We start from the raw sequence: 22,347 nt of genomic DNA, 5'->3' as shown, positions 1-22,347 counted from the left end.
ACTACAGGAGAACAGATACAGCCAAATAGGATTGACGTTTAACGTTTATTGTGTATATAATGAATCGGAAATTTCATATACTAATGAATATTTGTTCTTTTTGTATCGATTATGTGTCGTGTCGTTTTACGTGATAGGAATGTGTATACGCATCAGTGGTGTTTAACTTATCTTAAACCGCTTTGGACTTTGATATAAAGCCCTGTGTGGCATTTAATGTTATTGTATATGTCTGACGAAAACAAAGGACCACTGATACTTCAAAGTAAAACATATATCATTTCGTTATCCAACATCTGACAATATCTTCTTTTAATCTTGAGTGTCCGGACTGAATAGGGAATGATCGTCTAAAAGGGTTTACACGTTTTATGTCATTGCAATTACCATTTTTGAATAGATGCAACGATAAAATAAATCTCTTAGATCTTTTTAATATATCCACACTAAGGTAAAGATTACTGCTGCTATCTCCAGACTGACAAATTGAAACTGCGTCATTGTTCTCAACTCTTTTTAAATTATTAGTTTTATTAAGTCACCAAAACGAGTTTAGGGACTATTTCTTCATATTGTTATCCTTTCTTTCTTCTATTCTTTATATTTCACCTAATAGTCTCTTTAAATTTAATCATACAATACTAACCGATTACAGAAAAGCGGAATATAACATTCACGGAGAAATAGCGAACTTATATTAGCAATGTTAGCAACAACGGAAAAAGCTATCAATAGTTAATGTAATACAAATGTATATAATACACATGCATTTTTTTCGTACATATTAGTATTGATAAAGGCATGATAATTACGAGCATAGAGTGTTAAAACATCAGTTTCCAGTAAAGAGTGGATATATTACAAAAAAATATTATGGCATTCAACAATATTTCTTTGTTTTACAGTTGTGGGATCGCACAACGTTACACGATGTGCGGTGTGCGCACGATGTGTGCACGAAGTGCGAACGATACAAAAATTGGACGATCATTGCTTGCGCACATTTGTGCGGACGATCGATGAACGTTGTGCGATAACAATCGCGGTTGGTGTAAATTGAGGAATGGCTTAACAATAAATACTGTTTCATGATTAAACATAAACACTTGATTTTTTAGTATGTTTCTATATTCAAACTACATCTATAAGCTTTTCTTTCTGTCTATACTTTCTTAAATTTAGAAATGGTGATTTCGGTGTTGTTTAAAGGACCTTAATCGACACATGTAAAATTACAATACAGTCTCGGCAACACAGGTAAACATAGCCACTTTAAACCTGGACCGTAGTTTTCCCCCGCCCGGGGCACTTACGTAACTCGCCAATGTGTGAAAACCAGGTGAAGGGGAATTATAGACCAAAGCGAATGCAAATAACAAATATTAATCGTCTAGTTGTGTTTTCATAACAGTCATACGGTATCACATATCAGCTCTATATGTGTCAGACAAAGGCCAGGTAAAATCCGGTCACTCATCAAATTGTTGTTTACCTGTTCTGTTCCCGAGGAGCCAAACCAATTCTTGACAGTACAACTAGTCGAACGGTCACTGTATACCTTGTACATAATCTTAATTTCGTATTTTTTTTCATTCCGTAATATTGTTCAACAAATTGTACCTTATCGCACAGATGTGCAGAGAGAAGCGCAGAACGTGTCGAACGATTGTTAAATCGCACAGTTGGCGCACCATGTGTGGACGATGTGCGGACGGTGTGTGAACGATGTATGCACGGTGTGCGAACGGTGTTTTTGGTGCGTTGTGCGGTCACAAAACTGTACCTAAACTCCATCTACCTAATACCGATGTTACAGTTACACTTTAGTATGCAACTTATTAATGTCGTTTTGGGGGATATTCTTTTAGATTTGACGCTATATTAGTAGACATTCTTATTTTATAGCCTTCAACATAAATCACATATTTTAGAAACGAAACAATACTATCAATTTGTAAGAGAATTACATTTACACTGGTACCGATATATTTTTAGTTGTATGTTACTCATAAACAAGCAAATTTGCAATATATACCTAATTATTTGTGCAATATTAATAGAATGCGATTATATATATTTTATATTAGTATAACCACGTTTGTTTGTTCTTTGTGTATCATTATAATATTAAGTTGACAGCTTGTCGATTAAAAAAATATAGACGAATGTCGATAAGAGCACAAGTAACATTCTCAATACGTGTCGCTTTACTATCAACAGAATGAAAGATACGACACTCCATGTGTATTCACACACACCTCGTTTGATCTAAAGCAGTTTCTGTCTCTTGTCTTCCGGCTTGTAAAAGGTAAGATAGTTTATGGTATTCTAATAGAGTGATAGCTATGTTTAGATATATTGTTTTTAAAATCATAATCATATTATTTTGTTACATTTTATTAACTTACTGTTGAATAAGACAATTACATATTACGATAATTTACTACAACCGCTTCAGCACTTTTTTAAATATTATTGTTTCTGCTTCCTACATAAGCTGATTGCTGGTATGGGTAATATGTTAAACGTTGTAATTTTACAATGCTGTGTCTTTATTCAGACAGGTATATCTTGCATATACGGAAATGAGAGAACGTTCTTTTTGTATAAGTTGTCACTGAAGCGAACCCTGCATTCATTGCTTTGGGACATGATATCCTAAAAGTTTCAATCATTTTGATAGTTTGGTAAACATTGAAAAAATTATATAAAATTTCCTCAACCAATCAGATAACAGAAAATGCGGAATGTTTCAAAATAAGCAGTTTCATACACACCCACGTTTGTCATATGTGGTGTTACTGGATAAATAAACATGTCTTGTCTTTCACCATACTTCGAACTTGTATACCCCACAACAGTGTGTGACCCACTCAAGATAATGTCGATGAAAACAAAATGAAATAAACATATCCAGTGTGTTTTAACCAAAAGCAGTTATTGAAACGTATTTTCGAGATTTTGGAAATAAATGTTCATTGTGCTTTCAAAACAAATTTTGCACTTTTTATTCGTACAAAACTGATAAAAAAACATGATGGCGAAAACTTCAGAAAAGAAGGGAACCACACAAGCTAACTTTTTGTTTAAAATATCACACTGTGCATCCCTCAATAAGTGATAAAGTAAATATTTATAATTATATTGAACTAGATTGTATACAATAGGTAGGAATAGTTTTTTTTTAACAATTATATAGATAGTTACTATTCTATACTTTTTGCGTATTTAGTAACTGGATTAAATTTTGCTCAGGTGTAAGATATGGACTATTTTTTGCAAAATGGTTTACTAGAAAACAATGAGCGTAAGATCATTTAAATTCACTTTTAGATGCATGAACGATGTTTGTCTTTAATAATAAAACATATATCTATCACATATATTCTCTCCAAATCAAAATAAAGGACACCACTGACTTTTTTACGTCCATCGTTAACCTGACATACTACTAAGCTGTATGATAAACTAGATGTTTTCGATGTTTTGTTTTGCTTTCCACACATAAGGCTGCGTTGATTCAAACGTAGCAGACAACCTTAACAGGTATGACTTCTCCAGAGATGGATACTACGAAGATTGTCGGCAAGTTTATGGTCGATAATTGTTTATGAAACTATTTCCTTGTGAAATGTTAGTCGACGTTTCTGATAATGCTTATCTGTGTGCCCTGAAGTTTTGTTTTGTTTTCTCTACTCTTGTCCTAGTGGAACATAATTTTCTTGAATGTGACCTATATTTACATAACGGTCGTCATTGATGTTATTTTACTTTTCAAAACGTCTGATCTTATTCTCCCTTTTCCTTGTGATGGGTCCTCCTGGGCCCAGTTGTTCAGAACGGGGTTAGCGTAATCACTGTTTAACGTCATTTTTCAACCTTTAATCATTCCCTTAATAAACAAGATGAAATCTCACAATTTTGCACGTAAGTTCACTCTAGTAAATATTTGTCAAAACAAGTGTGTACAACATTTATGGAGACTAACTTGAGATGTACAGTTTGTCAAAACACGTGCGTACAACATTTATAAAGACTAACTTGACATGTTCAGTTTGTCAAAACACGTGTGTACAACATTTATGAAGACTAACTTGAGATATAAAAATGGGATGTACAACGTCTTTAGAGTAGTAATAGTAATTTGACGGCTGATATGGGCCATCGTAATTTTGATATCGAATTTGAGGTCTGATTTTGTCGTTGTTTAATTTAAACTTTATTTCATTATCGGTATAATATTACTGTAATGCAAACATGATATACATAAAGGATTCGAAAACAAGTACAAAGTACTTATGTTAATCCGTCTCCTTTGTTTGTAAAACGGCGATTGGACGGCACTGACGAATATTATGCATATATATATAAGTATATGAAGAGAAGAGGTGGGGGGGGGGCGGAAGAAGGGAAAGATGTGCAAAAGTGTTTGAAGAAAGTATTTTTGGGGGTAACATGTAAAGGGAGTACATTTCATTTACTGAATTATGGGAGGAAAAACTGAATGGAGTATATTTTAGATATCGACACATGTCGAGGACTGTACATGTCACTGTGGTATTCATTACACAATAATTTAATTGCATATAATGAAAACTTTCCATTCCGATCCTTGAGTATTCCTACATCAAGTTGTGAAGAACAACCTGGTGTAACTTAAAATATTAAAAGTATCATCAAATAAGACTTTGACGGTTTGTAAATATACGTCCATACTGACGTGTCGTGACATACAGGGGCCGTACCAGTTGAGTCCAATTATGTTCCACCTGTAAATATAAGTGTAATCAAAATTGAGAAATTCAAACCTTATTATCGTTGCGACTGGTTCATATTGGACACAGTCGAAAATATTCTCATTTTATTTAACTGACATATCAGGATTTCCGTACAGAAAAAGATTTATATTATAGTCGGGAGGAAGGCTTCTGAAGTATTGTACTTTTAATTGTTGGTATTTCGGACAGAAGAGGAGGAAGTGTTCGGTAGTTTCAGCAGACTGAAAACAAGTAAACATGGGACTACCAACTAGGTTTCGTATATATAAATGACTAAAGAGATAACTACAGTTCATACTTAATCGTGCCTGATGAATTTGGCCGAATCTACTTCTGCAGTCGTAATAATAAGGCGGAACAAGATGAATTTCAGCATTCAAGAGCTTTTTAAGATTAGTATTCGACGGGTTAGGCTTTATGTTATCGGAAAGTGCATTCCATAGGTCAATATAAGAGGGTAAGAAAGAATCCTTGTGAAGCTGGGTTCTACATTTTATTTGGCAGTTATAATTTGCGTTTCTAGTATTGTGAGAGTGCAAGACAGAATGACGAGCAGGATGTATGTTAGTTAGATAGGAGGGGCACTGACCATGGACAATCTTATGGTTGACACACTCTGTCGTTGTTTGATGACGCTACGGTATTCATGTATGCTAAACAGCTCAGTCGCTTTAATCGGTCATTGAAATAATCACGTCGTATTAGCTGACATTTGCTTTGATTAAATATTTCACATAGATGCTGGACGAGATTTTCGTTAAAATCATCTCCAACAATGACTATCTGGTGTAATCAGAAATGTAAAAGAGTCTTTCAAATCAAGGTATGTTGGATATGGATATTCTACCTGAGGCTGTAAAATTTAAGTTAGAACTCACCCGATGGCAGAATGGCATCAAATATTATAATAGTAATTGAATCGTCTGTTCTTACCATTTTACTTTACAACCCAGACCTAGCAATATTTTGTTAACTACATGTACTATTGATATTTGAAAACCATCGGAATTATCTTTTCTCAACTGCAGATAATGTCACTGTAATCAACATCTATGAAGATTTGTCTATACCGCAATAAATAAAATCTTCATAGATGTTTATTTTGGGGCGACATATTACAATTTGAATATGAACATTTCACACCAATTCGTTTCTTATTTACACTGATATTAACTATATTGCGTTACGATATGCATTGGTATATTACTTCATCAGTACTATTGAGAAAAACTTTAATATCATACCTTTTGTCATTCCGAAAACATTCACAAATATATAACTTTAAGAAACTATCAAAATACAATGAAAATATAATAGCAAAACATAAACTCACAAACCAGCACTAAAAACCGAATATGTTACGAGGTGATTCCAGAATGGCCCATGTATTTCCAGGCATTACTTTTGTTTTAACAGCGTCATGGTACTGGCTCTATTTTTCAACAAAATAACGCACCATCGCATACCAGTCACGTCAGCACAATTTCCTGTAGCAAAACACATAGGAGTAAATATTACGATCCACATCTTTGCTCGTTAATGTGTTCATACGAAGGTACAATTATAAATTCCAATGACGTCACGATGTTTACCAATTCCGTGGATTCAGTTTTTATCGCCGCATGGATTACTGCCCCGAACGGCTGATATAGTAACGACAGAAGGACGGTATATTTCAAGACTAAAATATCTTTGCCGAAATAGCAAGAGGCATATACCTCTATATACTACGAATCTGTATTAATTATTTATGGTTAACATTGTGATTACGTTATATTAGATTCATGTGTTAGTGTTTGTCTTAGTCTTTATAACGTCTAACGATGTTTAAAGCTGTGCAAAAACTCAACCCAATGTCGGAAATCCTAAGTGGAAAACTTGTAAATTGTAGTGATGAATATCATTACATAAGAATGCTTAAAATTGAAATTCGTATATAATTAGAAGTGCTGTCAATTAGTGATGAATTATCATAAGGGTCAGGGGTATTGTATTATAAACAAGAGGAGCAAGGGAAACATACAAATTACATTTGAGAAAGGTCCATCTAGTATCTAGAGATAACAACATCTAACTGTCAAAATCAAAGTTAGCCACCAGGTGGCCTTATTATATTCGATCAATCTCCAAAGCATATATGCACAACTAGGGAATATGGGGGACTTAAACATCATTTTTAAATGAACGTAGGCGTTCCTTTAGTTTTGGTATGGTAGTGCAAATCCAAAAACGTCAAAAGTTGTAAAGAAGGTTAACATCCGTTGGTAAAAAATAGCCCTATCCCCCTGCGAGACGACACATGCAATACAAATAAAACTATTATTATTTCCATTCCGCATCCATTGACTAAATAAAAATGAATCAGTGCTGTCAGATTACATATATTGCTGTCTCATCAGTGATAATAAGTTATTATTTATAATGATTTAAAGCTGCAATTACTTTATCCTATATGAGAACCTTAACACACCTCAACACACTTCTACTTTTCGCAATGAACATTTGGTAATAAAGACGTATTTCACCCCGTTTTGTTAACATCTGGTCGCAGCCATATTTTACTGTGGCATCTGCCTAAATGCTACTAAAATTAAACACTAAGCGCCAACAGCTGTTAACCGTTAGAATTACATTTAAACACAAGATCGCGTTCTTAAACTGGCATACAATAGGTATTAATCCTTTAAACACAAAGTAGTTCTACAAATCCACCGGAAAAAAATCCCTTTTTTACAATGCAGTCGTTATTACGAATCGCTTCGAACGCTCAACAAAATGCCAATTCACCTAATAGTTTCACTCAATGTACATACATATCGTTATATGGATTTTAAGTACATTTCGTACTCACAGGAATATATCTATAATAAATGACAAGGTTTTGGAGAGTAAAACTAACTTAAAACACACTGAAGAGATCGCTAAAATGTTCAGGTTTATTGATGGCGGAATATTGATGATCGTACAACCGCCATGGCGACAAACTATCCCGACACTCGAGTTGTCTCTCTTCGCTCGCTTAAATGATAAAGTTGTACAATACTGAAAAACAATAAGTGGATTAAAATTGAAAAAAAAATCCCCCCAAAAATCCATATGTTACAATCACGTTGAGGTCGTTGATTACTGCTACTGACTTGACTTGTCATGCTTTCAATGATTCGGATTCGTTCCAGTCCAGTTATACCGATACAAACCAGTTAAATCTGTTACTGTGCGGTATCTTTGGGAAAGATACATTACTCCGTTTGTTACAGTCTATTCACCTGTAAATGAGTACTTGGTTTGGCAGTGCTAGAACTGTTGAATGTTAGCTGTGAGCGCCGAAATGGCAGCACAGGCTGTATGCTCCCCAGGGAAATGAGAAAGGTATTTGCTGGTTGCAAAGGCCCTATAACCACGGATAATAATCTGTGAACCGCTTCGAGACGACCTACGAACTAGGTTGTGATTAAGCAGTATATAAGAACCTCGAATTCTATTTATTTTCATTATGGAACCCTCCAAACAAGCCGAATTGACCCGGCTCGCGTGGTTCGCTCGCTTAAAAGTACCAAAGTATCCTATTGTATTTCTAATAAAAAAATGAACGTAATTGTTTTGTGTTTTTACTATGTCTCGATAAAGGAGCGGATTGCTAATTGAAACAACATCATCTTGTCTGCACGTTAGAATTATTTCCTTGCCAAATATATGTGTTATTATTTATTATGTACCTCATAGCTTATATTTGACTTCAATCTCCTCCAAACACACAACAGATAATTTTCTTTTATATTCTTCTGCAATGTAATATTTGATTTTTCAAATCAATAAGAAATTGATACCAGAACAACATTTGTATGATACTACCACTTAGTCACCACAACAACTTTTATTTCAGAATTAACTTGAATATATATGTTTTGTTATGGAGATATAACACAAAAACCGGAGCGAACTCTAAATGAGAGTACACTCCGGTGTTTTGTGTTATAGCTCCATAACATAAAAAATTATATTCAAGTTAATCCTAATAGTTTAATCTATTATACACAATCCCTGTGGAAATCCACTTTTATCGATGGAGTCTTTTTCTCTTAGAAAGTGTTACGCCGCTGTATCTGCCAATCAAAAGCGACGTTACAAACGGCGACGTCATTTTTTACGTTATGGGACGATAACATAATTTTTGAAGCCAATTAAAATACTTGTTACCAGCAAGATTAAATTATACAAAAATATATCTTAAAGCAGTGTGAATATTACAGTTTTATTTTTGACCTACAGGTGAAAAATGTGACATTTCGAGAAGAAAAAAGAGGAAGAAAAGAAGAGGAAAAATACAAGTATGTAAAGTTGTTAAACTGTTAAATTGATAAATCCTTTAAAGACTGTACACAGGGAAATATTTGCCTTTCGACGGTAGAACAAATTTCGCCGAAAATTAAATTTGCCCTTAACTATGTATATTATGTTGTTTACAAATGTTCGCTGTAATGATACAATCATTCTTATTACGGAGGGCAAAAAGGCAAAAAATAAACTGTTTTTGTAAATATGATTAGACAGGATACGGTCATAAAACTTGAAATGTTTCTAATCGGAAACATGTCTGCTCTAAAAAAAGAGTCAAAAAAGCATAATCAGTGTGGCCTAATACGTATATAGCTAGTAGTATATGTCTCTGGTTGGGGTATGTGTGCATACTAAAGCACACAATCATATTCTCAACCACAGGCACTTGACAACAATTAGTATATGCCAGATTATAAATGAATGCAGCAACCGGAAGTATGCATACAAAATATGTGATAAATATTAGTTTACACACAATTCAATTATTTCAAGTTGAAATATGTTTCACCGATCACATTTTCTATGACCTTTGTCTTAATTAAGAAATCAGAAAAAAATACCTTATCATAACATGAATTTACGCAGTGCCACTTGTGTTATGTAATAAATTATGTGTAAGATAAAAATCATGGTTCCCACGGTCACATAGGAATCGTGGGCGAGTGTTATTGACGTCATCGTGACCTATTTAGAACATTATTTCCTGGTGCGACGTTTTGTATTATGCTCATCAGTGTGCCATGAAGTTTCATTTGGATTGTTTTACCGATATTTACATACCGGTTGACACTGATGAAGGAGATTCGGGACACCATCTCTTACTTTCCTGGTCACTTATTAAGGATCCTCGTTGTGTTCTTTACTTGATTTATATATTGTCTATTTTCCGTGCAATTTGAATTTGAATTTTAAATGTGTTTATACATCAGTATTCTCTTGTATTTTATAAAATAACGTTAACCCTTTGAGCATTGTCAAGGTAAATATTACATAGCTAACATTGTTTTGAAAATCATAAGTAGGATCAATGGAAGTTCTGTACACCATACTGCTTCTGTCGATGATCAGTCGGTAACTGTATTGTTTGTTTTAGTTCTATCTCTCACTATCTACATTGTTTACTTTGCAGTGTTTCAAAAAACTCTTGACCTTATTCAGCTTACAAAAAATAGATAACCTATTTCAGAGTTTCGTGGAATAAGGTACTAGACAGAACTTGACCTTGGAAAGGGTACCTATGCAAATAATTGAGAAATTACTATTAAAGGTAATACATATGAGGATGATACGTTTTATTCAATTACAAATCTAAATATTATATCCGCAACTTATTTCTGTGCAGAATGGCAACAATAAACATATTTTTACATTGGCACTGCAGGTTTCCACATAAACATCACCAGAAGCAATTGCGTTTTTAGCGCTTTAAACGCAATTTGATCAGTGTCATGTTTAAGCTTCTCCTTCCGCTTTCAATAACATGACACAACTGTTGGAACCAAACATTGTGCTTCTATTTAGCTTCAGTAAATCCTCTACTCGTCTCGTCGTATTGCCGTAAGTATACACAAGGAAAAATATCAAAGACATAAATATACTTTTAAGTCTCTTTCTCAGGCCTAAAGCATTCTCCTTGCCACCTTTTAGTCACAACATATACACATAAAAACACACAAACAAATACACATACAAACACACATTTAAATATACATACAAACATGAATTAAATTAAAATCGCCTATGTAAATATTTGGTCTTCCTTTCTATCGTAGGTTGAATGATTTTTTTTGCAGTTTGAACGTGCAATTTTAGGTATTTTTCCATTACACAATATTAAATAAATGCAGACATTTGCGGGAAACGGTTATCCCTACCTATCAGAATCCCTCAAAACCAAATGTCTTTGTTTTTAATGCGATTCATAATGTTATGACAGCATGAATATTGACTTCATTCTGACGTCACAATTGGTCAACTTAATTGTGCTAACACACACAAGAGAACTGTTTGTCTATTGTATAACACGGTAGTGCTGTGATAACATAAGATATACGTACCACACAGAGATGATTACACCTTTAGCATTTAGTAATATATACAGTATGTCAAAAATAATTACACCGGATCATACAGGACTCATCGGTGATACTAAGTGCCAAAAACGTAGGAAATTGAAACAGGTTTTTTAGTAATAAAAACGCATCGTCGAAACTCCAATGGTTACGCTCCCTTACGCCATCAGCGCCCCTTGAGTGTGTCATTACACAATCGATGGCTTAGTGTACGCCAAGTAGACGAGTTTGATCCTTTTATAAACATCCAAATAAATTTCGCGGTCGCGTAACGGTAAAATGAACTGGCTTTGCAGTTGGGTGTCACTCCTCTTTAATCCTCAAAGGACATATATCAGTCTTAGCGATGGGCCAGGTTCTTGTTTTAACATGATACCAATCAAATTGCTAGCAGCGTACATTCAGTTTTGCTATGACATACATTGTTTTCCAGGGGTGCAGATAGCGTAAATGAGCGTAACCAATGGAGTATCTATGATGTAATAGACTCAAATCAACACAGCATCTGACAACGTGTTTTCCTTTTCATCTTCCGTACAATGCAGATAACCCTCTCCGACTATAAACAGCGACATCATGTGACAAACAATACGAAACTCACACATATCGCTCACATGTTGTCTTTGTTGGTTGAGGAAGAGATGTTGCTGCTAACTGTTGATCAGGATTGCCTTATTAGATTTAACACACAGCATTATAAATACCACTAGTTACGGTGACGTTGGTTAAATCAATATGGAGGAATTAATATCAAGCTGAAAATCCTAATCAGGACAAAGTAGCCTCCTTAGATTTGTAATCATGATCATAGATTAACCTTAGCTAAAATGTGTTCTAGACAATTATATACATCATGAATGTTTTCATTTGTTCTGACGGAAATAGAGAATTGAAGACGTCTTACCTTAAAAGAAGACACATTGCCATATTTGCAAAATAACAGAAGCAAATTTAAAGTCTGCTGCCGTATGACGGATTCCTAATTATATCTATTTGATATCATGCAAATAATTTGAAGGCGTTAAATACATTAACGTATTAATCGTTTTAGTTGGTCAATGTAGCAGTACTGGTTTTTGTTTATGTGTTCCTAACAACAGAGCTGTGCCTCTTACAAAGTGTAAGAATGCGTTGTTTAAACATGGACTCTAGACAAAGGTCTTTGAGTATCCCTAAACTTGTGTATGATTCAACGCTCAAGGTAGTTGGCCATTTACTATGCTCTGCCTACGGTGTTTACATGACAAAGTTCATTCGCTATATAAGTGCTTCTCTGAATATCATGACTTTAGCGATGTAGATCTATGAAGGTTCTTGCCTATGGTTGCTTTTAATATTTCACAATTAAATATGCTATTTTTGTGCGATATAAAGGTCGATGTTTTTATTACTGTCATTAGTGAGCCTTCTGGTTGTTTTGTCACTACACGAGATCTTGATGTGAGGACGTGACATTAGTTAGATCGTAACTAGATTGACATGGAGGTAGTCGTCGACAAAGCAGAAGACACTCATCTCTCCTGAGCACCGGAACTTATTCTCTCCTTGTACTTTTTACAATACGGATACAGCGTTCACACTTATAGACATATTTGTTTATTTCTTATATTGCGCAGTTCGACATGTAACTTGCTGTAGCTTTGTTTGGTGTGGATAGATATGGTGATTTACAAAAGGATGTCTTCAACATGGATGATGGAGTTAATGTAATAGAACATGTATATTAACATAGGTTTAGTTTTGTTGTGTCTGTATTACTTTTAAGCGAAGGACAAAATGATATAAATGGGTATAATGCTGGACTTTTCAAAAACGAAAAGCTCCCCAACTCCGGCCCCAGACAGGTTTGTAATAATCAGAAATAAAAATGTCAGTTATCAACCCAGATTCAGTATCTGTATCAATGTGTTATGCGTTCTTGCACGATACAACATATTAAGATTTGATATATAACACAAGAGATCGCTATCTTTATTCTAAATCGGTAAACAAATCACTTGACAATAATCTTTGTATCCTACGACCGTATTTATTTGGCATATCACCTACTTTTTTATTTCGTTTGCAGATTTATTGAGGTCTAAAAATACAATCAAGCTGTAAAATTTTCGCCGCAGATTAACTTCCGCTTTTTTCGCTATTCACAACGGCGCTTTTGTCGTGACAGTAATTTTATTACGTGTGAAGGCAAAATTAGCACTAAACAAATATTGAATTTTAAAGCAAGATTAAGCGAAAGTTTTGCGGCATACAGTATTCAATACACTGAGTCCAAAAAAATGTGTATAATTTAAATCGCTTTACAATCGCTAGAATAAATATTAAGATCTGCCTTTCTGCACAGCGTTTAATCTATAATAAAAACACTAGTACACTAATTTGTATACTTCCGTTGAAAAGCCGTTAACTATTACCATTTATATCTTGTTTTAATTGGAATTCATGTAGTTTGTTTGACCAAGAAAGCCTGGTTTTGTTTGGTTCCCGCGTATTTACGGAATTTAATGTCTACTTTGTACTATGTAATTTGATTTTAGTTTTCATTTGGTCATCGTTTGATGACGCTACAGTATTCATGTAAGCCGAACAGTTCAGTCTCTTAAAATATTCACGTTTGATATTTAACACATAGACAGGACGATATACTCTTTTAAATCACTTCAAAAATGAATATCTGATATAATCTATAATTTTGATAGAATCTTTCAAATGAGGTATGTTGGATACAAATATTCTACGTGAGTTAACCAGATACACTAATTATATGTAAAGGGTGAAATTTACACTCTGCAAAAATAGATTTCACCTGTCAGATGGGCAAATTTGACCAAGGGAAAGATTCCTCTTTACAGTATAACATACGCTTAAAACGTATCTGAATAGATGTTTGATTTTGTATTGCCGAATCGTACATGTTCGCACTGACGCTTTCTCAATAATTGCCATGCTCAGTGATATTCGCCTCGAACGTTCATTATAGACTTATACGAGCCAAGCAGCATGAATTGGCTTCACGATCGATGTTCTCATGTCTACTGGTTGTTTAATGCTATCCTTATTATTTAGACTTTGCCTTGACATAACAAGTAGTATGGCAAGATTTAACGTATTGATGACATCATCGGTACGGTGGGCCTTGTACATATCAATAACGGTAAATTATGTTCATCGAGCGTATTTCGCACATTTTGTATGATTATTTTTTCAAAGTAAATCATACATATACAAGTTTAAAAACACACAATCTTGTAATTGAAGTTCCGAAATGTACGCATTTGTGCAGCAAATTTACAATTCCGGACTCATCAGACTGTGTCCCTATTCTAGTTTATATACATATTTCACATTTACTTTTGATATTGACACAGCGATTCAAAAACGAATATGTTTTCAACAAAGAATGTTTGATTTTGGTAACTGTAGTCCAATACGTACTTAATACATTGAAACTTTCGCCCTACACAGTAAATCAATATCCGTCCGGTGTTTATTACGCCCTTCAAATCTGATATTTTTTCAATTATTTTGTTGAGAAATATTCTTTTTAATCATAAATTCGCCATCAGTACAGAGGGTCAAAAGCGCGGAAGTTAAAGAGCAGCGAAAATTTCCCGGTATGCAATACCAATACAACATATACATGTACTTTTTTTCCAGTTAACAAATAACAATATACATGCGAGATGTAAGACGTATAAGTAAAGTCCCCCTTCCTGCACTAACCTAGGTTGGTTGTTTTTCTCTTGGTGGTCCCGTTTTCCTCAACCAACAACATCTGGCATGTAATTGAATGACCATAGCTGTTAAAAGGAGTAAACCCCGAACAGATCAATAAGGTGCCGTTCTTTTATAAGTTTTTTGAAGTTTTATAAGATCATGACTTCCTACTTTTTGTTTCAGTTCTTTAAAGTCCAACTTGTCATTATGTGTCGATTTGTTTTGTCCTTGGTCTTTTTTCCCATGTTATGAAGCTTCCCATGTCCAGTGTGTTCCCACAAAGGTGAGGGTAGTTGCTTGTTTGAGGTTTATTGAGTTCGTAATTGCGAAGGTTTTATCAAGACGAGTACATGGAGAGACACCGCCGAAAGGAAATTGAAAAAATATATACATCCGATTGGTTGTTTCGCAAAACAAGGGTCGGTTGCCTTTGGAGACACCGCTGTTAACGAAAGTTGAATAAAGGAAACGAAAAGATCCTGAGTGATGAATTTGTGTAGTACATCACTTTTTGTTTCTCAGAAGAAAATAAAGAAACCATCTCCGATTCCGCAGGGGCCCACAATTGTCGCCGTTTACGATCATGCAGAGGGATACAGCAGGCCTCCCCCCTCAAACATGTACGGGTGAAAAAACAAATATACATTAAAGGTATTGTAATAAGGGAAACAGATAAAGTTTGGTTCATTCAATGTTCACCGAGAGGAGGACACAAAAAACAAGCCTTGAATCTGCTGGGAATTCCCACATAAGTCGCCTTTAACGTTCACGTGCATGATCATACAGCATAACTTTTTCATGGAACATAGTAACCACCATGTTAACAGGTATTCTAGACGGCTAAACATAGTTCAGACACACACAGGTGACTGCACTTATACATTTTGGTAACAGATACAGTATGCTAGAAATGAGTCACACTGCATCATTCATCTGTTTCGTTCTTCCATGACTTATTGGTAATGATCAGGACCAAAACGTTGGTCAAAACAGAAGGTATGAAGCGTAAACACCCTTTATTTTTAATTTTAAAGTATGGAGGAAAACAGTTTAACTGTGACCACAAATATTACAGTAAACTTCGGGGACTAAAATCGACACCAGCATAGTTTACCAGTAGCATATGAAGAGGTATAGTTTTTTGAAAAAGAAGGGCTGGGGGTGTAAACCCTTTTATGATTTTATAAGTTGTAAAGGAATACGGTTTATTTTCAAATAAAACAATCGGTCAAGGATATGAATTGAAAACCGTGCTACTACTCAAAAGAAATAACTGTGGCAACTACGGATACAGCAAAGCTCAGTGACTACAAACTACACCAGCATAGTTTGCCAGTATCATGTCAAGGGATATAGTTTTAGATCACTGGGTTGAAACATTTAATAAACAATAATACCCTCTCCTAACTTAGATATCATCAACAAAATTCATCAGTTTGGAAATAACTCTGTAACACAGCTTTACTTTATTGAAATTATATTTACGCATCACCGTTGCGATCAGTTTAATACGTACATTTCTATCTATAAACTAAAACTGTAATTCCATCAACTTAAGACAAATTATTTTATCTTTTTACTATCAAACGGAACTAGCCATCTCATTGTCAAAATCAGATTGTTGAAAAATGAATATATCCAAGAAGCAGATAATTCGTAGCACCAAACCCAACACAACTAGAGCAATGTGTGGGCTTTCTACCAACAACATTTCCCAGTAATCGGAAATGGGATATCCTGCTACCAAGAATAAGTCACTATCAGTCACAGAACGAGCAATAACCACACAGTCCACATTCCTGCACGATAAAACATATGATAACTGACATAAGTGCTCACGATTTCAATTTCGGAGATAAACTTCCCACTAGAACATTGCCCTGCGTCTGATTCAGTCTCATTTAAAATGATAAAAGCTTTTAATATTTGTAACCAACACGAAGTAGGTTATCCAAACCACAGATATTGTCCTATGTGTAAATGTCGGTTTATTCTTCCCTATTAATTATAACTAACAGTGAAATATTAAGTTTTTGTTAAATGTTTGAAAAAACAGAAGCGTGCTGTTTTACTGCATTACCAAACTGCGGGCAGTAGAGGCGTGATCAATGGTGCAATATTTTAATAACGTCATGTTCGGCAACTTAAAGTATAATATTGCCCGTTCCGTTATCAGAAATTTGACAATATCTTATTTTCACCTTGATTGTCTATACTGAAAACGGGATGATCGTCTAAAAATGGTTAATATGTGTTAGGTCATTGTAACTACCTGTTTGAATACATGCAAAGATAAAACAAATATCTGAAATCTTGTTTATACCTCCACACTTTTAGAAAAAATGCTGTTGATAAAATCCAGGTGACACATTGAAACCGCGTCATTTTCCTCTATTCTATTTTGATTTATTCTGTTCGTTATATAATGTCCCTAAATTGAGTTTGGGGACTTATTGCTTTAACTGCCTTTTCCAATATTGTTTTCCCTCTTTATTGTATAGTACTTACCGATCATGATAAAGCGAAAAATAACGTTAATAGATAAATGACAGACTTATCTTTGCAATGTTAGCAACAACGGTATTGATGGGATTCTCTCTTCACGAAGATACTATTTGAATAGTTAATGTTAATTAATTGTATATAAAACGCATGAAAATAGCTCGTACATGTTATTATTGATAAGGATAATAATTACGATCAAAGAGTGTTATAACGTTAGTTTCTAGGAAAGAGTATATTACAAAATAAATATGGCAATTATCAATATTCATTTATTATATCTGAATTCCATCTACTCAATACCGTTGTAACAATAACACTTGGTTAATATATCGCCGTTTTACAAATTGTTTCTGGTAGTATTTAGCTTATTTATGACGTCACTGGAGATATTCGTTTATATTTGAAGCTATACTAGAAGACATTTTCTTATTTAATAACCTTCACCATTAATTATTGTATATATTTATATATAAACCAAGCAATACCATCAACTTGTAAGAGGGTTATATTTGCACTGATACCAAAATATGTTCTCTTTATTTTATTTGTATGTTACTCATAAACCACCGATATATTCATTTAACTACATTCATAATTATATATAAATGTGTATAAATTATTTATACTATACTAATAGTATGCACTTATTTATGTTTTATATCAGTTATGCCACGTTTGTTAGAGCTTTGTGTAGCATTACAATATTAAGTTGACAGCTTGTCGATAAAAAACTAGAGACGATTGTCGATAAGAGCACAAGGAACATTCCCAATATGTGTCGCTGTACTATCAGCAGATGGAACGATTAGACACTCCATGTTTATTCGCACTCAAACCGCGTTTTATCTTAAGCAGTATCTATCGCTTGTTTACCGGGTTGTAAAAGGTAAGATAGTCTATGGTATTCTAATAGAGTGATTGATATATCTAGATGAATTGCTTTTAAAATGATAATCATATTATCTTGTTATATTTAACTTACTTATTGTTAACAAGATAAACACATATTTCGAAAACTATACTACAACCGCTTCAGCACTTTTTTGAATATTGTTTTGTCTGCTTCCTACATACGCTTATTGGTGGTATAAGTAATATGTTAAATGATGTAATTCTGCAACGCTGTGTCTTTATTCAGACATCCATGTAATTTTCTCGATTTTTATTTACCAGTTTCATCAATTTGGAAATAACTATGTAACAAAGCTTTACGTTATTCACAATGTATATTTACTTATCACCGTTGCCATCAGTTTAATACGTACATTTGTGTGTATCAAGTAAAACTGTGATACCATGAATATAAGAAAAGTCTGTTTAATATTTTTGATATGAAACGGAATTAGATCCTTAGCTACCCAGAATAATTCACTATCAGTCACAAGACGAGCAATAGCTACAAAGTCCACATAAGTGCTCACGATTTCAATTTCGAAGATAAAATTCCCACTAGAATACTGCCCTGCGTCCGATTCAGTCTCATTTAAAACGATAAAAGCTTTTAATATCTTTTAATATGTGTAACTAACACGAAGTATTTTTATAAAGACCACAGATATTTTCCTATGTGTAAATGTCGATTTATTTTTTCTTATGAATTATAAATAACAGCTAAATGTTAAGTTTTTTAAATGCTTGAAAAGACAGAAGCGTGATGTTTTACTGCATTACCAAACTGTGGGCAGTAGAGGTACACTCAGTGCAATACTTTAATGACGTCTTGCTTGACAACATGGCTGTATACCACATTAAATGGGCTATGTAACGAAGAAGAAACAACTGACTCTGGTTTGTGTATGTGATATCCACAAGTAGCAATTATTTTATCTCCGCGCCATCTTCATCTTTAAATCTAGTGAAGACTTTTTCTGATTATTCATCAATGTGTGAAAGATAAAACCAAATTGTATGATTGTATATCATGCTAAAATAATATAAATAAAAAAATAATAGAAACTAGATAAATCAATAAAAGTGATTTTTTCTCACTACAGTGACGATTAACAAGTGTTACATGAAATAGTGAAATAGGGTTCGATTATTTTTTTAAAGAAAAGTGCTGCTGATATATCCCACTATGTGTTATGAAATAAAAATAATGTTTCTCTTCCTCACAACTGTAGAATTGGATGTGTCTCCTCTGTCTTCTGTATAAGGGATATACGAGACACCAAAATTCATCTTCTTTACCCAGTGCAATACTTTGTTATTATTTCTGTTCCTGTCTCACTTCAAATTACATCTTTTCGGCTATATATCCTTAGGCAACCGTCGTCATATCTGACGCGAGACGTTAAACCCTAAACTACAAACTGTTTGTGCTCATAAAATGCCCATATATTTATAAGCATGTACGAAAGCAAATTGGGTAACATTAAAAAATGAGCAAGTTATTGTCTGGTGACATTACATTTCATTTTTAATACGGAACAAAATTAAAATTTCTATTTGTTTTCAATAAATGGATCTTTATATGTCACACAAACATATGAATATATAATCAGAAAAAAAGAATATAAAGAATAATTGACGAGAGTTGATTAACCTCTAAAGAGGTGAAATTACTTGGGCGGTAATAAGAAACTCTTAATTATGTCTGAATTATATCAATGATATCTAGCTACCTAGTCCGGCATCCGCTTGTTCTGATTTTATCACTACTGTGACTATACGTAAAGCATATTTTTCATACATATGCACCTATCTACGTCACCACAAGGTGGTTATTTGTTGGGTTTCATGAAACAAGGTTTCGAACAATTACAACAGTGATTCGGCCTTTGACTCCTCCTGTTCAAATTACTTAAGTTATGTAAGGATTCACAACTTTGGAATTTTTTTACAACAAAATTGTGCACCTCAAATAAATGCCACCTATAAAATTAAGTTCAACATATATAGTAAACAGATTCTTACGAAAAGTGTGAACCAAATGTGAATATCTACATTTCCACTGCACAGAGCCTAGATGTTTCTACCGGGCCCATTGTATGTTATTTCCGTATAACATACATTGGGCTATTGTGACGTTGCTATGCTTATGACGTCATAACTGTAACGTTGGAGATTGCACTGCTCCACTGTCAACTGGTGGCTGTTCTCTGTATGGATTTACCCTGACGTTAAAACATGTTCATATTAATAGTATGTTTTTATTTCTGCGTGAACTGTAAGTTGATTAACATAAAATGTAAACATAAGTATTGGTTGTCATATTTTTGACCTGCATTGGTGTGAAACATATATTGGCTTACCTACATAATTAACATGGTGCGCTAGCGCGCACCATTCAATATGTAGGTAAGCCAATGTATGTTACACACCAATGCAGGTCAAAAATATGACAACCAATCCTGAAGTAACTATAGCAAAGCTAACGTTACGAAATCACTTCGGGAATTATTAATGATATTAAAAGACGCATCCTTTATGCATGGATTGTACACTTCACTTCGAAGCTCAAATACTTAAAGTTGGCTTTACCAATATAAACGATCGAGGAGCAAACAACTGTTACCTATAAATCAACACGGTGGGGTTTTGAGGTGCATGGAGACGCAGAGATTGCTCAGTATATAGTACTCTATTAAGAATATTGTTAACCGATCAAAATATTTAAATCGAAAAACTAAAATACTAAAATTCACAATAGTTGTTTACCATCTATATGTCATTGAATAACGTGATAAAGTGCCTTTACAAACGTATATTTATTCATTTCCTGTTGAATAACATATATGTGCTTCACTAGTGTAGACGGTTATCTGTATATATGTTTTTTAAATTTATATGGTACATGTATTCTACGGGAAAACAATTGTTTTACGGTTACAGGATGCAAAATATTGCTGGATAACCCACTCGCCTTTCACCAAGGCAGCCGGGGTTTAGATTCCTCGATCGGACATGAAAATGTATGGGTTCACCTGCTCGACCACGTGTGTTTTCTCCGGGTACTCCGCTTTCCTCCACCATTAGGACCCGCAGCGCGCTAATATCCTGGCAGAAGGGAGATTTATATAAGTTGTAATAACTTGTTTCATAATTATTGTAAAATAAATATAAAATATTGCTGCATCAAAAAAAAATCGAGAATAAATAGCATGCTTAACAGCGTGCCATGTTGAATAGATTACAAGGCGCTATTCTGACATTTTCTATCTTGTAAGATTTCCAAATAAATATGATATCGAATAATTAGTTATGTAAATACAATAATGTGTGTAGCAAAGGTGCACCAAAATCACTTGTGCTACTGTCGCTTCATCTGAGCATGAAACTGAAAACCTACGCAAGGAATCGAACGTCCCGTACTGAAAGTTGTTTTTATCAAACTGATAATTCCTGATATCAAAAAGAACATATGTGAAGAATTCATTTTTCAGTATTTGTTCGCATAAATACATGATTTTTAAAGAACGATATGATCGCCATTGATTTATTATCAATATGTACTTTTTCGTAGAAATGTTTGCTTTAGTTACGCGTACAGTGTTGGCAGAAATTGTGACGTTAGGACACACAAAACAAAACAAGACAAGAAAATAAATACTGCACATGTCATTTTCCCATTAAGATTTAACAGATAAACGTAAGCGCGCGTAGTATATCTTTTGTTATTTTATAATTACCATCCCACATGTGTCTTAACGTCAACGTTTGAGGAGTGTAGATACAACCAGGTTGGTTTGACTGTTAATTCTTACGTTAAGTTATGGTATCGACCTGTCGTGTTGTTACAAAACTAACAAAGACATTTTTCGTTTATATTTTGCCTTCCAGCTTTAAAGTTTTTTTAAATAAATTTGTCCTTCATCAATAAAAACAAAAAATATCCTGATACACGGAAATTTATTGATTACCTATCAATTATGTGCGCTGTTGGATGAACGAGACGTCCGGTTATCCAAGGACAGGAACGTATATATGTCGTTTTT

The 22,347-nt window shown here is 34.0% G+C and overlaps 2 protein-coding genes across 2 annotated transcripts in view; both read left to right on the top strand.

Annotated features, from left to right (window-relative positions):
• The window catches only part of LOC110453601, a 99,236-nt gene that overhangs the window by 2,446 nt on the left and 74,443 nt on the right, over positions 1–22,347 (top strand). Inside the window, exon 2 of the mRNA XM_021502612.1 lies at positions 2,221–2,308. The gene's annotated coding sequence lies outside the window, so the exon portion shown is untranslated. The remainder of the gene's footprint in view (positions 1–2,220; positions 2,309–22,347) is intronic.
• Positions 18,229–22,347, top strand: part of LOC110453609 — a 36,874-nt gene continuing 32,755 nt past the window's right edge. The window contains exon 1 of the mRNA XM_021502634.1: positions 18,229–18,296. The gene's annotated coding sequence lies outside the window, so the exon portion shown is untranslated. The remainder of the gene's footprint in view (positions 18,297–22,347) is intronic.

This window comes from Mizuhopecten yessoensis, unplaced genomic scaffold, assembly GCF_002113885.1.
Source record: "Mizuhopecten yessoensis strain PY_sf001 unplaced genomic scaffold, ASM211388v2 scaffold855, whole genome shotgun sequence".
NCBI classification, from domain to species: Eukaryota; Metazoa; Mollusca; class Bivalvia; order Pectinida; family Pectinidae; genus Mizuhopecten; species Mizuhopecten yessoensis.
Note: the sequence above shows the minus strand (reverse complement) of the source record. Positions and strands in the feature narration are given on the sequence as shown.